The sequence below is a fragment of the Staurois parvus genome, unplaced genomic scaffold (genome assembly GCF_062004578.1).
Source record: "Staurois parvus isolate SC_StPar_1 unplaced genomic scaffold, SC_StPar_1.0 ptg000184l, whole genome shotgun sequence".
Taxonomy (NCBI): domain Eukaryota; kingdom Metazoa; phylum Chordata; class Amphibia; order Anura; family Ranidae; genus Staurois; species Staurois parvus.
Window position 1 is genome coordinate 2004786 of NW_028317980.1, and position 17715 is coordinate 2022500.

The 17715-nt window shown below is 41.4% G+C and overlaps 1 protein-coding gene across 7 annotated transcripts in view; it reads left to right on the forward strand.

Moving 5' to 3' along the window:
* Positions 1–17715, forward strand: part of LRRC4C (leucine rich repeat containing 4C) — a 1157007-nt gene that overhangs the window by 223824 nt on the left and 915468 nt on the right. Inside the window, exon 2 of one of the 7 annotated variants that reach the window (XM_089677329.1) lies at positions 12622–12680. The exons of 5 other annotated variants lie outside the window; for them this stretch is intronic. The gene's annotated coding sequence lies outside the window, so the exon portion shown is untranslated. Of the gene's footprint in view, positions 1–12158; positions 12179–12621; positions 12681–17715 lie in introns of those variants that run through there. One more of the 7 variants, XM_089677330.1, reaches the window with a different exon arrangement.

Genomic DNA, 17715 nt, shown 5'->3' on the forward strand with positions numbered 1-17715 from the left:
GGTGCAGGGGCGGACTGACAACTCATGGGGCCCCCGGGCAATAGGGGATCATGGGGCCCCTGTGTCCTTGCCCACACTCAAAAAAGCCTATGAAAAAAGTACCAGGGGCATCTCATGGGGCCCCCTACTGACCCCGGGCGCTGCCCGAGTTTCCAAGTGGTCAGTTCGGCCCTGTATAGGTGAAAATTAACACCAAGCTGCGCTGAATGACATTAGGAAATGCAGACTTAATGCAAGTCCAAATATAATTGTCCTCTATGTGTTTTGTTCACACCCAACCATAGATTTGATGAGGATCTAAGACAAATGTAGACATACTGTGTGTTGTGCAGTGTAACATGCAAAAATCAGCAACTGAGCATTAGGGGAAATTTGCTTCAATGTGCCTACCATATACAAAAAAAAAGAAAAAAAAAAAAGGTTTATTTTAATTCTTAATGTGGCCTGTACATAGTTCAGTGAGCAGTAAAATGCAGCTCAACACATTAAAAAATGCATTTCCTGTGGGGTTTTACGCGCATTATGGTGTGAACGAGCCCTGAGAGTTTTCATTTCTCTGATTTTTTTTTTTTTTTTTTTACATGTCAGTGCTGCTGATTTCCTGCATGTCACTGCTGCAAGGTAATATATGGGTTATTAAGTGGATTTATATCCTTTATGGCTATTGAGGAACATCTTTAAATGGATGTTTTTGTGCCTGGAGTTCAGCTTTAAATCTCACTTTCAAAAGCGCTTTAATATTTAAAGAATGTTCTTTTAAATATATATAATAAAAAAAAATCAAATTGTAAATAATGCATAACTACATATTTAACCACTTCCCATCCGACCCATGTATATAAACGGCCAGACGGGGGCAGTGCAGGAGCAAGTCGCTGTTCATAAATGGTGCCCGCAGTGGCGGACTGACAATTCATGGGGCCCCCGGGCAATAGGGGATCATGGGGCCCCTGTGTCCTTGCCCAAACTCAAAAAAGCCTATGAAAAAGGTACCAGGGGCATCTCATGGGGCCCCCTACTGACCCCGGGCAGTGCCCAAGTTTCCAAATGGTCAGGCCGCCCGCCATTTTGGACTGTGCGCGCTCCCTGGGAGTATGCGGCACCGTGTGAACATCGATCGCTGTATGGGACCTCTGTGTGAGGTCCCAAGCATGTGATCACTGATTGGCCAATCAGTGATCACATGAATAATAGTAAGCAAGATGTCACTTTTGACATCATTGTTTACTACTTGTGAAATCTGTGAATGATCACAGAGATCACATGGTACAAGGCTAGTCACAATAGCATTGTACCATGTGAAAAGCTGTGACCAATCACAGCTCTCACAGTATTTCTCAATGGCTGCAAGAATGCAGCCAGAGAGAAGGAGAAATGATTTATTATTTATTTATTTCAGGTACTTATATATCGCCATCAATTTACGCAGCGCTTTACATATATTGTCCATTTACATCGGTCCCTAACCCTCAAGGGGTGTGCAATCTAAAGTCCCTGACTTACATTCATACATACACATACTAGGGCCAATTTAGACAGGAGACAATTAACCTACCTACTTCCTAACCGGAGTACATGGAGGAAACCCACACAGGCACAGGGAGAACATGCAAACTCCAGGCAGGTGGTGCCACTTAGCCACTGTGCTGCCCGATTTCTTTTACAGCCTTTATGGGTGTAAAAGCAATCAGTGTAAAAAAAAAATAAATAAATAAATAAATCTTCATCACCCCCCACAAGTAGTACAGTGTCACTATGGTGACACCGTACTGCTAGGGTGACAGTATGTTAAAAAAAAAAAAAAAAAGTAAAACAAAATGTTTTTGAAAAATTATAATGTTTGGTTATAAACTAATTTGGGTTATTTATTTTGCTAAAAAGATAACTGAATACATTTTGGCCAAGAGTGATGAAGAAAGATTATTTACTTGCAAAATTTTATAAGTAAAACACTTTTTTTCCAAATTTTTGGACTTTTTCATTTATATAGCAAAACAAATAAAAATCTCAGTGGTGAATAAATACCCCGAAAATAAAGTTTTATCTGTCTCAAAAAAATGCTAAAAAATTCATATGGGTACAGTGTTGCATGACCGCGCAATTGTCATTCAAAGTGTGATAGCGCTGAAAGCTGAAAATTGGCCTGGACAGGAAGGGGGTGAAAGTGTCCGGACTGGAAGTGGTTAAAGAATCTTTAACACCATTTTGATATCCATGCTGAAAATACATGATATATTTTATCATATCTCCAACACGGATCAGTGGTTTTTCACATGTACCTCAGAGTCAGCTACTGTAACATTGATACTTTTCCCAATGAACTTCAAGACCTCCAAGCAAAAAAATAGCCAGGGAACAAGCCGTATCGGGAACGGGATGTCCCGGAATAACTTGCGTGCGTGAGCCAAAACACTTCCTTGCACATGTAAAAGTGTTCCTGCGGCATCGTGATTAATAATGATCCAAGTCCGAAGGGTGATAGTGCAATAGATTTTCCATTAAACATCCCAATCTCAATATGGTTGACTTGTTGTCTGATTTGATTTATTGCCTTGCATGAGCAGGTTTATCGTTGCCAAGTCCGGAGGCTAACTCTTAATTTACTTTGTATGTTTAAGTGGAGGTAGACCAAGTCTTCTGCGCCATCAGCAAGCCACGGCTTTCTTCTTTACAGATACGAGTTTTTTTGGCAAAGGATAAGAGGTTAGTGACACAAATTGGATAAACGCAGGTCCAACACAGATCTGTCAATTCTCTTGATCCGAGATGGTCTTTTTTTTAGAACCACCAGCATGGCTTACTTCAATACAGTAATAAAAAAAAAGTCTACTTAGATTTTTTCGTTTAATGTTCTCACGGCCAAATCCAAATCTGAGATTTGTTCCATCAGATTATCTCCCGTGGATCCTTGGCATTAAACCAAAGGACAAAAATGGAATATATTGCAAGCTTACCAGTTCTATGATTTGGCGGTTGCATTAGTTATCTTTTTTATCTCTTGATCCTGACAGTAATTCTTCCTGTCGTAGTGCAGTAGTGGCCACCTTAAAAATGATCAAGAATGGCCCCTGACTCTGCCAGAGGGTGGCACGGTAGCAGTGCATTTTCGCAACTCAGCGCTTAACAATGTTGGTCCTACAGCAGAATATAGCAATGTGCCCTGAAGAAGTTGGTGTACAATTGGTTTCAATTAACACAAAAATAACCCCCAGCATTGCTGTCAGAGAACACAATAGTAACCCCAGCATTGGTATCAGTGGATGCTGTAATAACCCGGCACTATTGTCAGTGGACACAATAATAACCCCCAGTATTGGTGTTAGTTGTATACAATAATAACCCCTGAAGAAGTTGGTGTACAATTGGTTTCAATGGACACAACAATAACCCCCAGCATTGCTGTCAGAAAACACAATAGTAACCCCAGCATTGGTATCAGGGGATGCTGTAATAACCCGGCACTATTGTCAGTGGACACAATAATAACCCCCAGCATTGGTGTTAGTTGTATGCAATAATAACCCCTGAAGAAGTTGGTGTACAATTGGTTTCAATGGACACAAAAATAACCCCCAGCATTGGTGTCAGAGAACGCAATAGTGACCCCAGCATTGGTATCAGTGGACACAATAATAACCCCCAGTATTGGTGTCAGTTGTATGCAATTATAACCCCCAGCACTGGCATCAGTGAATGCAATAATATTTCCCAGTATTGGTATCAATGAACGCAATAATAACCTCCAGCACTGGTGCCAGTTGTATACAACAATAACCACCAGCATTTGTGACAATGAACACAATATCAATCCCAGCACTGGTATCAGTGGATGCAATAATAATCCCAACATTGGTATCAGTGGATGAAATAATAATAATCCCAACATTGGTATCAGTGGATGCTGTAATAACCCCAGCACTATTGTCAGTGGATGCAATAATAACACCCAGTATTGGTGTCAGTTGTATGCAAAAATAACCCCCAGTATTGGTGTCAGTTGTATGCAATAATAACCCCCATTATTGGTGTCAGTTGTATGCAATAATAACCCCCAGTATTGCTGTCAGTGGATGTAACTTAACCCCCAGCATTGGTGTTAGTGGACGCAATAATGACCCCCAACATTCGTATCAGTGGACACAGTAATAACCCCCAGTATTGGTGTCAGTTGTATGCAATAATAACCCCCATTATTAGTGTCAGTTGTATGCAATAATAACCCCCAGTATTGGTGTCAGTTGTATGCAATAATAACCCCCATTATTAGTGTCAGTTGTATGCAATAATAACCCCCAGTATTGGTGTCAGTTGTATGCAATAATAACCCCCATTATTAGTGTCAGTTGTATGCAATAATAACCCCCAGTATTGGTGTCAGTTGTATGCAATAATAACCCCCATTATTAGTGTCAGTTGTATGCAATAATAACCCCCATTATTGGTGTCAGTTGTGTGCAATAATAACCCCCAGCATTGGTGTTAGTGGACGCAATAATGACCCCCATATTTACATTGTAGATATGTAGGGCAGCACAGTGGCTAAATGGTTAGCATTTCTGCCTGGTAGTACTCGGTTCATTGGTTCGAATCCCAGCCACGGCACCTCCTGCCTGGAGTTTGCATGTTCTCTCTGTGTCTGTGTGGGTTTCCTCTAGGTACTCCAGTTTACTCCCACACTCTAAAGACATGCTGGTAGGTTAATTGGCTTCTCTCTAAATTGTCTCTAGTATGTGTATGTATCAATGTAAGTTAGGGACCTTAGATTGTACGCCCCTTGAGGGTTAGGGACTGATGTGAATGTACAATGTATACGTAAAGTGCTGTGTAATTTGATGGTGCTATATAAGTACCTGAAATAAATAAATAATAAATATACCTGGAATTTGTCTTGAAATACTTGTAGCGCTACCCTCGTGAGAGCCACTGTGTTTCTTGGTACCCCTTAGCCAGGCAACACACATTATCCACAGTCAGTGAATAGTCCATGAGTTTGGATTCTATTATTTTATTAGGGGAAATATAACTTGGATATAGTAATAGGGATTATGGGATGGCCAATTCTGCTGGACTGTTCCTGGACTGTTCTTCTTCTTGAAATCCATCAGATCAGTAGAAACTGCCCCTTATGGGCGAGGAATTCGTAGACCCCTTGAGAGCTAGCTTAGCTAGCTTCAAACTACATGCAGAGATGTCTCCTCTCCCCTGTAGAACTGCTCCCGGCTCCACAGCCTGCCTACCAGGGGCAGACTGACCATTTGGAAACTCAGGCACTGCCTGAGGGCCCGGGGTCAGTAGGGGGCCCCATGAGATGCCCCTGGTACCTTTTTCATAGGCTTTTTTGAGTTTGGGCAAGGACACAGGGGCCCCATGATACCCTATTGCCCGGGGGCCCCATGAGTTGTCAGTCCGCCCCTGCTGCCGACACTACCAGCCCTCCTGGCTGCTCTGAAGATCCCCCAGGACAAAGAAAATGAATTAGGCACAGTGCTGTTCTTTGAAAGCTTGCTACATGTGGCAGTCTCTCCCCTTGTAAATCCCTGGGTGTGCTTATGTACTCACTCTGTCCTTGCTCCCACTGGCCTTGATCCTATTCATGCCATGCTGCTAAATGGATCCTCCTGAGTCAGCCAGAGCCCAGCCTGGAGGACAACCCCCCCCTCAAGACCTAGGGGACCCCCCCAAGGCCACCAACAGTCTCCTCAGCACTCCATCTTCAACCTGACTTTGCAGCCGGCCTGTTCCATATTTATGGACTGGTCTCACCACTCTACCAAGGCCTCCAAACCTGGGATTGGTTAGACTCCTATAAACATGCAAATTATACCTCCACCACTTCCTCCTACTGGCTTCTGGAAGGTTCTTGTGGTCCTCCAGAACCAGGTGGAGGCAATAGAGTCCCAACCTGTTAAGTCATCCAGCCTGACCTGCAGTAACCCTACCTAATCCCAGACTCACACAGTTACCATGAGTCATGCACAATATATTTGCCTACACCATTATAGTAGCACACAAGAGGGTGCTACATATTCAATTATTTTGACTATCAGCTCCATATTGTAATTATAATAATGTATTTTCCTGATTCACTCCATTCTTATAAAATGGAAACTTTTCAAACTTTTTCCTCCTCATCCTGACTGCCCCTGGCCCGCACCTTTCATTCATTGGATATCAGTTCTTTCAATCATGGAGGCCCAGCATTGCATGTGGGCGTTACCTAGGAACAGCCACTCCTCAAGACTGACACCCACCTATCAAGACATGTGGATATTTGCATAACCCCTCCCACGAGCCAGCCCACTGCTTGTATCAAGGCAGAAGAGTACTGAAACAGGATGCTGTGATATTTTACTGCAGCTATGTACAGCACCCCGCCAGCCACGATCTGCCTGCCTTCCATAGAGATATACAGAGACCCAATGATGATATCACTGAATAAGGTATGTATTGAAAAGAGAAACGTTTTCTTTAAAACTTTATTAGCATTTTGATGGGGGGGGGGGAGGAATAAGCAGGGATGGCAAAATACAAGCAGATTAAACTTCGGCTTTAATATCAGCATTGCTGGTGCCGCTCTGTCATCCATATAAATCTTATATTCCCAATGTAGGCAGCATTCTGGAGAGGCAAGATTAACCTAATTATATACTGTACAGCAGTAGATTAGTTCCTTTTCTTTAAAAATTCTGGAGACTCTAGACGCATAGATGGGGAGGAGGTCTGTTCAAAGATCTACTTTTCAGAGGCAAATTTATGTGTGAATTAAGTAACATTGAAAATTCTGTATTTGTGGGTGAAACATTGCATTTGATTTTTCTCACTCACACTGCACATTTGATTTAAATGATATGTCTCGGCAAAATAAATTAAAGAAAAAAAAAACCAAAAAAAAAAAACCAGTACATTGCTGCAATAGATGCATATTTGACCATGCTTTGTCTCTTTAAAAACATTGCACAGTACAGAAAAATACAGTACATGCGAGAACATCTCATCAGTTTTTAAAATACTCAGACCAGCCTGTCTGGCACCAACAACCATGCCATGTTCAAAGTCACTTAAATCCCCTTTCTTCCCCATTCTGATGCTCGGTTTGAACTTCAGCAAGTCGTCTTCACCACGTCTACATGCCTTAATGCATTGAGTTGCTGCCATGTGATTGGCTGATTAGCAATTTGTGTTACCAAGCAATTGAACAGATGTACTTAATAAAGTGGCTGGTGAATGTATGTATATATTTTTTTTTTTGTCCAAAAATACATTTAACCACTTCCCATCCGACCGCTGTATATAAACAGCCAGATGGTGGCAGTGCAGGGGCGGGTTGCCGTTCATAAATGCTCCCTGGGAGCGCACGGCACCACAATCTGGTGTCCGCTGTGTCCGGAAGACACAGCGGAACACCAATCTCTGTACAGGACCTCTGTGTAAGGTCCCAATCATGTTATCACTGATTGGCCAATCAGTGATCACATGAATAGGTGTAAGCAAGATGTCACTTGTGACATCATTGCTTACTACATGTAAAATCTGTGAATGATCACAGAGATCACATGGTACAGGGCTATTCACAACAGCCTTGTACCATGTGACGTGAGTATTGCATTTACAGCCTTTATGGGTGTAAAAGCAATCAATGTAAAAAAAAAAAAAATCTTCATCACCCCCCACAAGTAGTACAGTGTCACTATGGTGACAGTATGTTACAAAAAAAAAAATATAATAATAATATAAAAAAAATTAAAAATTAAAAACATTTTGAAAAATTATAATTTTTGGTTATAAACTAATTTGGTTATTTTTTTTTACTAAAAAGATAACTGAATACATTTGCCAAGATTTCTGAAGAAATATTATTTATTTGCAAAATTTTATAAGAAAAACACTTTTTTTTTTAAATTTGTGGACTTTTTTATTCATATACAGTGGCTAAAAAAATTAAAATCCCAGTGGTGAATAAATACCCCCAAAATAAAGTTTTATCTGTCTCAAAAAAATGCTAAAAAATTCATATGGGTACAGTGTTGCATGACTGCGTAATTGTCAAAGTGTGACAGTACTGAAAGCTGAAAAATGGCCTGGACTGGAAGGGGGTGAATGTGTCAAACTTGAAATGGTTAAAGAAAACTTTTCTTGGATAATTATGGAGGCTGCTAGAAAAAAAAAGATAGTTGTCATTATGTCCTCTTGTTTTAATAGTTCAGGTAACTTACCAAGATCAAGTATGTTTTTAAGTATTGAAAATAAATTATTATTTTCAAATGTTATTTTTTTTTCCCCACTTACCTTCAGTGCTCTTCAAAGAACATACTCACCCACTCAGTGAATCCAGTGTTGTCTTGCTACAATTTACTGTTCAGGTACCACATAACAGGATCCATCTAGGTCCTCACCTGGTTGCCTCTTCCGGATGTAGGCAGCCAGCTCCGATGAAGTGTTGGCCTCCCGGACCACCCCATTGGCAGCTCTGTGTACCAATCCTGCAGCCTCCTGGGAAATGTGACCTAGGTATCCCAGGAGGCTGCAGAACCAAGTACACATCATTCTAGCCTAGGTTGGAATGGTGGTGGGGGCTGGGACTAAAATAAAAAAAAAATATATGTAGCACTACCCCCTTAAGGGATGCTTATTAATTTTTGGGTTCCTTGTTAATCTAGACCTCTCTCTGAAAGCCCAACCACCGCTGACACCACCATACTTTTGTGACCAGAATAAGTTACCACTGTAAACAGACTCACACACAAGTTAGTGTAAACCGATATGAAGTTTATATTGAATTTGATGAAAAAGCACAAAATAGCATTGGCATATGCAGCAGATAATATCACCATTGTCAACTTTAAGGAAGAGGTTGAGACCTCGAAATGCGTTAGCCTGTTGGAAGTCCAGGGTTCCATTTTTTTGGACTTATATGCAATGTGGATTGGACACCGCTATGTAGTGTGATGTGCCTTTGACCTGTTTGCCTAATGTGATTACGATACTTACTTTTTGTCCTTCCAATAACATTTTTTTACGATAATGCACTAGGTCGGTGCGCCCTCTGTTTGTTTTTCTTTGTATCAGTGAGAATAACAATCAATAAACAGATAAACTTACTGTGGGTCCTCAGAACCTGATGACAAGGATTAGATTTGAAAATGGAGAGAGCTCTCGTCTATAATCAACCACTGTCCCTTTAAGAACAATATGGAGCCTTCTGTGCACTAGTTGGGGCCCAATTGGTGTGAAAATGATTTAAGGTGTAGATGTTAGTTAATAAGTGTAGTGTAGACAGTGTAAACCAATATGAAGTTTATATTGAATTTGAACATAGCTTGATCAAAACGCACAAAATAGCACTGGCATATGCAGCAGATATCACTCTTGTAAGCTTTAAGTAAAAGTAACAGCATCCTCAGTAAAGTACCAATAACTATTAGCAGGAATGCTTTCAGAAATGATCCACTGACTCCAATCTGAGGTGACTGTTGAATCCCCAGCAAGCGAGAACAACTATCAATAAATAGGTAAGCTCACTGTAGGTCCTCAGAACCTGATGACAAGCATTAATTTTGAAAATGGAGAGAACTCTCATCTATAATCAACCAATGTACCTTTAGCAACAATATGGAGTCTTCTGTGTGCTAGTTGGGGCCCAATTGGTGTGAAGATGGTGTAATTGATAGTTAATAAGTACTTCTCCTCTTAATGACAGTGAACTGATGTAAGGTCCACTTTAAGGCACTAAACAAGGACAGACTTGAAGTAGTGAAGTATAACAGTTGGTATAAATGTCTTTGAACAAGAACAACTCTCTCTGGATGTCAAGGGCCAACAGCAAAAGTAGTAGAAATCCTGTTCAGTTATGAAGAGTAAATTGTTGTTTCAGTTGCCACTGCTGTATTCTGGCCTGCAGCTGTGTGTCCTGTGGTCAGCTTGAATGATTGAATGATGATACTGTAATGCACGTGTTCCAACAATGGCGGCTGCGAGAACTAGGCTGCAAACTGAGGCAGCTATATGTAATGTCCGCAACTATGCACAGGTAGATAGCATATGTGATGAAATTGTCAGTTTTTACTTGTCAGTGTTAGTCAATCAATGGTGTCCAGCAGGTCTTAGCGGTCCATCTTTCTTTGGAGAGGGGGCCCGCACAGACTCTCGAGTCCCAATACGGCATCCTGTCTGGTTTCTTGCTTACAGATTGGCTCCCTGGGAAGTATGGCAAGAGTGATGGTCAGCAAACTCTTTCCGATCCTCCTCACTCTCTGACTCTGGCTCCGTGGCCTGGTTCAATACTCTGGCCATCAGCACACTTCCTCCTCTCTCGATCTCTCCCCTCACACTTCCTGCTCTGTTTCCTGGGCTTTGAGATATATATGCCGCTGCCCACACTCAATGCGGCGTGGCATGGAAGCTATCAGCCTGTGGCACTGCTGAGGTGTTATGGAAGACCAGGATGCTTCAATAGTGGCCTTCAGCTCTTCTGCATTGTTCGGTCTCATGTCTCATCTTTCTCTTGGCAATGCCCCATAGATTCTCTATGGGGTTCAGGTCAGGCGAGTTTGCTGGCCAGTCAAGCATAGTAATCCCACAGTCATTGAAGCAGGTTTTGGTGCTTTTGGCAGTGTGGGCAGGTGCCAAGTCCTGCTGGAAAATGAAGTCAGCATCCCCATAAAGCTCGTCTGTGGAAGGAAGCATGAAGTGCTCCAAAATCTCCTGGTAGACGGCTGCATTGACCCTGGACTTAATGAAGCACAGTGGACCAACACCAGCAGATGACATGGCTCCCCAAATCAACACAGACTGTGGAAACTTCACACTGGACCTCAAGCATCTTGCAGTGCCTCTCCATTCTTCCTCCATACTCGGGGTCCTTGGTTTCCAAATGAGATGCAAAAGTTGCTCTCATCAGAAAAGAAGACTTTGGACCACTGAGCAACAGACCAGGTCTGTTTTTCTTTAGCCCAGTTAAGACGCTTCTGACATGTTTGTTGTTCAGGAGCGGCTTGACAAGAGGAATACGACATTTGAAGCCCATGTCCAGGATCTGTCTGTGTGTGGTGGCTCTTGATGCACTGACTCCAGCCACAGTCCACTCCTTGTGAAAGTCCCCAACACTTTTGAATGTTCTTTTCCTGACAATTCTCTCCAGGCTGCGGTCATCCCTGCTGCTTGTGCACCTTTTTCTTCCACACTTTTCCCTTCCACATAACTTTCTATTAATGTGCTTTAATACAGCACTTTGGGAACATCCAACTTCTTTTGCAATTACATTTTGAGGCCTTCCCTCCTTATGGAGGGTGTCAATGATGGTTTTCTGCACAACTGTCAGGTCAGCAGTCTTTCCCATGATTGTGATTCCTACTGAACCAGACCGAGAGACCATTTAAAGGCTCAGGAACCCTTTGCAGGTGCTTATGACTTAATTAGCTGATTAGAGTGGGACACTTTGAGCCGAGAATATTGCACCTTTTCACAATATTCTCATTTTCTGAGATTGTGGATTTGGGGTTTTCATGAGCTGTAAGCCATAATCATCACAATTATGACAAATCACGGCTTGAACTATCTTGCTTTGCATGTAATGAGTCTATCTCATATATTAGTTTCACCTTTTAAGTTGCATTACTGAAATAAATGAACTTTTGCACGATATTCTAATTTTTTGAGTTTCACTTGTAGAAAAGAAAAAAAACACAATTCAGCTCACAGATAGGGGTAGTGCTAAAGAGGAACTATCTCCCTCTTGGGAGCTTAGTTCCACTTTAATTTACTGCTGTGGCCACCATATGAATGCAGCAGATACAATAATGATGAGCAAGTGTTTTGAATCTTCTCCGATCTAACGATTGTTATATCTGTTTTAAGCAAAAGATTGTTCAATCATTTCTATAAGCTTTGCTCCTCTGCTTGTTTCTCAGGGTCACGTCAAGGTGAGAAGGAAGAGCTTTAATACAGCAGGTGAGCACGTAGAAGGACCATCTGCGTTGCAATCAATTCAAGGCTTGTATCCAAGTCCTTCCTTCGGTGAGCTGCTGAATGAAATTTCAGCCTGAAGTAGCTCCTTTTGAAAATTGGCAGATCTATTTACTGAAAGCGTGCCTCTCTCTCTCCTGATGTCTGAAGCCCCGTCGACAAGTTTGGAAGGAGAATATATAGACTGCTGACTCTGGGTCACAGGATGACAGGAGATGTAAGTCCCTGTTCAGAATTCCACCAAGTATTGTGTCTGCAGAGTTTAAATCTTTCAGGGATTTAAAGGACCCATAAACCCTAAACAGAACAGTACTCTATGTGAAGCACTGTCATGCTGTTAATGAAAAGAAAGTAACAAAACCCAACACAAAAGTGGTAATCTCAAAAGACAGTTGTCACAGAAACAGGTGTCTCCATTGGGAGATTTACCCTCACCTCTTGTTCTGTAAAATGTGGATTTCTCCTCACTTTCTCACTTTCTGTCCTGATGACAATGGTCCCCAAGGACAAATAGAGAGGCTAAATCTGCAAGGGATGTACCAAACGTAAATGCAAAAGTGGGCATAATATTTTTAATACCTTACAGGGGTCGTTCAAATTTCACATGTTGTTTGGGTAACTCTTCTTCTATAGTGGCTCTTCTTTTTTTTTTCATTGCAGATAAATAATGGATCCCAAGTAGAAGCAACCCACGTCATTGAATTCTTGACGAAGGAGAGGTATGAGCTGACCTCCATAAACATTCTGCAGCCTTCTGTGGTTATGACACCATTGACATGAACAATGTCTTGTCATTGGAGACTCTTGTTAATGGTTTCACCTCGTAAGTCCTTCTATAGCTTTCTGGGGATGATGGACAGCCTACATCCCTTGTTCATCAAGAACACAATGACGAGGAGTTAATATAGAGGAAGTATACCAATATTTAGATTTTGGAAATTTGAATGACCTATGTAAGTTAATAAAAAAAGTTATTCCTCCCATTGCAATACTTTTGGTATAACCCTCATAATTAGCAAGGACACAGACAGCAATATAACCTTTGACTGGGGCTCTAAATCCTCCAAACTCTATAACTATGCTGTAAAAGAAAAAAATGTTTTTGTAATACATACATTTTAAGTGAACTAGCAAAGGGGACATTTGGAATCCTTAACAGCCTACCCTAAACTCCATTTCCTATCAAAATTCCAGGTGAGCATGTGTTTCCTGCACAGTATTGTTAACCTCCACTGAATGGGCCATTTTAGGCAATAGCATATTATTTTAATGGCAATAGTTTGCCATTTTTGAATAAATTTACAAAATGAAAATATTGCCAAATTTATTAATCACATCATATAAAAGTTTAAAAGAATCATATTTGATGGACAATATAATATTCTTTTGTTTCATTCCACCATAGAGTCACAGAAAAAAGGGGGAGTTTAAAAGCCTTCTTCAAGTTCATTGATCTCTCCAATGTGCGTATTGTGGTGGTGCACCAAGTGCCTAGTTGTATATGCTCATACCAGCATATTATAATCTTGATGTGTCTATATGACACCTAAAGGCTGTTAGGCCTTCTAATGTCATTTGGTCAGATCTGTCCTTTTTATCTCTGTATCAGGGCTGTCCTAATGCATGGGCACCCCTGGGCATTGTCCAGGTGCCCCAAGTGCATGGTGGCCTCATGATAATATTGCATGACATCAGACTGGCCTACTGAACGGATTGCTGGGACAGTCATGCTTTTAAGCTGTCACGGGATGGCAGTGTCTTGAAACCTGTACTGAGTAGTCCTGATCTCAGTATTGTGCCCTCCTGACCCCCATTCCCCATACTGTACCCTTCTGCCTCCTCCATCCCCCACATTGTACCCTTTGTGTTGATTAGTCTTCGATTTATAGCATGTTTTCCTATTGTTTAAAATCTATTTTATTGAAAGTACTAATAAATGTTTAATTTTATCAACTATTTATACTTTAATTCTTGAGAGTAGGTGCTGGCCAGGTTGGTAGTGGCCCCGGGGCATTACATTGCCCAGGGGCCTATGATTCTGGTAAGACAGCCCTGTGTATATGTGTAAGCTTATTCCCACCACCAACTTTCTTTGGAGGTGACGGGGTCCTGTCCGCTGCTATATGGTTGTCTAATTTACTACAGTACACTGGACTTTTGGGATTATGGTCTTCGCCCCACTGGTTTGTTTCACACTATTGGAATATTGAGCACACCTAGGGATTATTTGTATCCACCCCCTTTTCTTCTTTTCCTGTTTATCCTCCATCCGATTGTACATTGTTGTGCAATGTTGATGAATTTTTCCTACTTTCTTTTTGAAAAGATGATTGAATGATTGAAAAAGAATTCTCCAATGTGCAAACCATTCTACCATGTTCACAGAAGCCCTAACCTGTCTCACTCCATCCAGAGCTTACTTATAGAATACTCTATGTCTGTATGAGTGAGCTCCATTGGAGTGAAACATGTTAGAGCTTCTATGAACCAGGTGGAATAGTTTGCATATTGGAGCATTCAATAAACTTGAATTGGGCTTTTACATTGAGCGGCTTTTCTCTTTTTTTTTCTCTACGTCTGTCGTGGGTTCTATGGAGTGGCCAATGGCCGTTGGGAGCCAGCACCCTGAGTCAGAGGACTAGGGAGGATGAGTGCCTGTGGCAGAACAATACCTTGTAAATTACATTGACGCAGTACAAAGACCACCTACATATTTGCCTTATGCAGAGTGTCCCATTTCATAAATAACAGATTGCAGTCAACGCGTTTCATAAATAGCTACACTTCCTCAGGACTGACAGTGAAAGAGTTACAAGGCATCCATGCAATTCCATTGACCTTAGTATAGTGGTCACCATCGGTCTATAATGTAACAAACAGAAAAATCAGCATGCTAAAAAACACATATAACTACCCCCTCCACACGTAAGATACCAGGTGGGCAGTACCCTCCCATATCAAATCACTTAGAGCATCTTAGAGCATCACTTACTTTATATAGTTTTTTTTTAGCCTTGGAAACTCAAAACCTTTATTTTATCTGCTGTTGGAGCAGCCAAATGTGGTGTGCTCAGTAAAATATCTTAATGGGGCTAATTTCGACAGAGCCAATTAACCTACCAGGAGGTCCTTGGATTGAGGGAGGAAACCCAGACAAGCAAACGAAGACTATGCAGTTTTATAAACAGGGCTTGAACCAAGGACTCCAGTGTGGTAAGGCAGATGTGCTAACCACTAAGCCACAGTCATAACATAAATTACCTTATGTCCACTTACTAATTTTGGGCAATGAAAGTTTGGTTGGAGGGTTGGGGTCTGATAAGGAGCATGGTTGGAAAGGGGTGGTAATGCCCTCTCTTCTACAAGGAACAGGTCAAAAGCAGATAGTTTTATTAGAGGATCAAAACATCAGTCTGCAGTTAATATCCAATTGCTACAAACTGGACAAATTACATGAGTAGAGAGAAGATGCTTTCAATGGTATAAGTGATCGCCATCAATAAGTCACAGGTGAGCAGGGAGTAGAAAAGGTTCATGATCAAGTAGGGCTATAAACTGGCAATTTTTCCATTGCAAGGTAAGGCTGTAAAAGTGTTATTTTGCTTTATTTAGTGATTTTAGAGTCTTCTGATTAAAAAAAAGAAGAAAAAAACCCATTTCCACTAGACCAATGTTGTCCTTTAAGCACCCTGGACTTACAAGAGAGTGTGATTAAGTACACTCACAAGCTTTCATTCCATGTAATGGACTTGCTTATAATACTGCTAACTTCTGAAATAAATTGCTTTTGCTATTTCATAAAAAATTGGCCCATGTGACTCCGTAGATTACAGCCCGGTCGAATGAAAAGCAGAGACAGAAATGTTTTATTTCTGTAGCCTTAGCCCATTTTTATTTCTTTATATTCCTAGGCAGCGATTGAAAGCATTTAAGTGGAATTATAATGGAGACAGTTTCAGTGTTTCCAATCCATTCTGCGGAATAAGTGACGGCTTCCCAGACTGCAGTGGGCAGTTTTGTGTCACTTACAATGCGTGGAAGGCTCAACCAGTGTTTCACTTACAGCAAATAAATTATATTCTGGGAGAGAATGAGATTGTGGACCGTCTTCCATGTTTTACTGTTGATTGATTAACCCGTTCAACGACTCCAAATGGAACAGAGAAGTGCTTTGCAGTAAACTTGCTAAGAATTAGGTTTAACTGGCACTTAAGGCTGTCATCAAGGGTGCCATTGGAAATCATAGCTTACCTGATGCCTTCCCCAGTCAACCCTACTGTAAAACACTTTTATGCCACTATATTTCAAAGTTCCTTCCCTGCCACTGAAAAGAGGGCTAGGAAAAGGTGACTTACCTCTCCAGCATCCTGCCAACACTAAAGAGTGTATTGTACAAGGATAATGGTAAATCTAGTATAATAATAATAATGATTGGGTTCCTCGCTCATGGGATATCAATTATAGTAATGCATATAATGGAGGATAATAATAATGACACTGACCCTCCGTCATCCTTCACAAAAAGTACCTGGTGGCCCAGAGTTCTCCAGCTCCTTTCTATTAGGATATATATATATATATATATATATATATACAGTCATGGCCGAAATTGTTGGCACCCTTGATATTTTTCCTGAAAATCAAGTATTTCACACAAAAAAGGTATTGCATTAACACATGTTTTGCTATACACATGTTTATTCCCTTTGTATGTATTGGAACAAATATAAAACAGAGGCAGAAAAGCAAATATGACATAATGTCACACAAAACCCCAAAAATGGGCTGGACAAAAGTATTGGCACCCTTAACTTAATATTTGGTTGCACACCCTTTGGAAAACATAACTGAAATCAGTCGCTTCCTATAACCATCAATAAGCTTCTGACACCTCTCACCCGGAATTTTGGACCACTCTTCCTTTGCAAACAGCTCCAGGTCTCTCTTATTGGAAGGACACCTTTTCCCAACAGCAATTTTAAGATCTCTCCACAGGTGTTCAATGGGATTTAGATCTGGGCTCATTGCTGGCCACTTCAGAACTCTCCAGCGCTTCTTTGCCATCCATTTCTGAGTGCTTTTTGACGTATGTTTGGGGTCATTGTCCTGCTGGAAGACCCAGGATCTTGGACGCAAACCCAGCTTTCTGACACTGGGCCCTACAGTGCGACCCAAAATCCTTTGGTAATCCTCAGATTTCATGATGCCTTGCACACAGTCAAGGCACCCAGTGCCAGAGGCAGCAAAACAACCCCAAAACATCATTGAACCTCCACCATATTTTACCGTAGGTACTGTGTTTTGTTCTTTGTAGGCCTCATTCCGTTTTCGGTAAACAGTAGAATGATGTGCTTTACCGAAAAGCTCTATCTTGGTCTCATCTGTCCACAAGACGTTTTCCCAGAAGGCTTTTGGCTTACTCAAGTACATTTTGGCAAACTGTAGTCTTGCTTTTTTATGTCTCTGTGTCAGCAGTGGGGTCCTCCTGGGTCTCCTGCCATAGCGTTTCATTTCATTTAAATGTCGACGGATAGTTCGCGCTGACACTGATGCTCCCTGAGCCTGCAGGACAGCTTGAATGTCTTTGGAACATGTTTGGGGCTGCTTATCCACCATCCGGACTATTCTGCGTTGCAATCTTTCATCAATTTTCCTCATCCGTCCACGACCAGGGAGATTAGCTACAGTGCCATGGGTTGCAAACTTCTTGATAATGTTGCGCACTGTGGACAAAGGCAAATCTAGTTCTCTGGA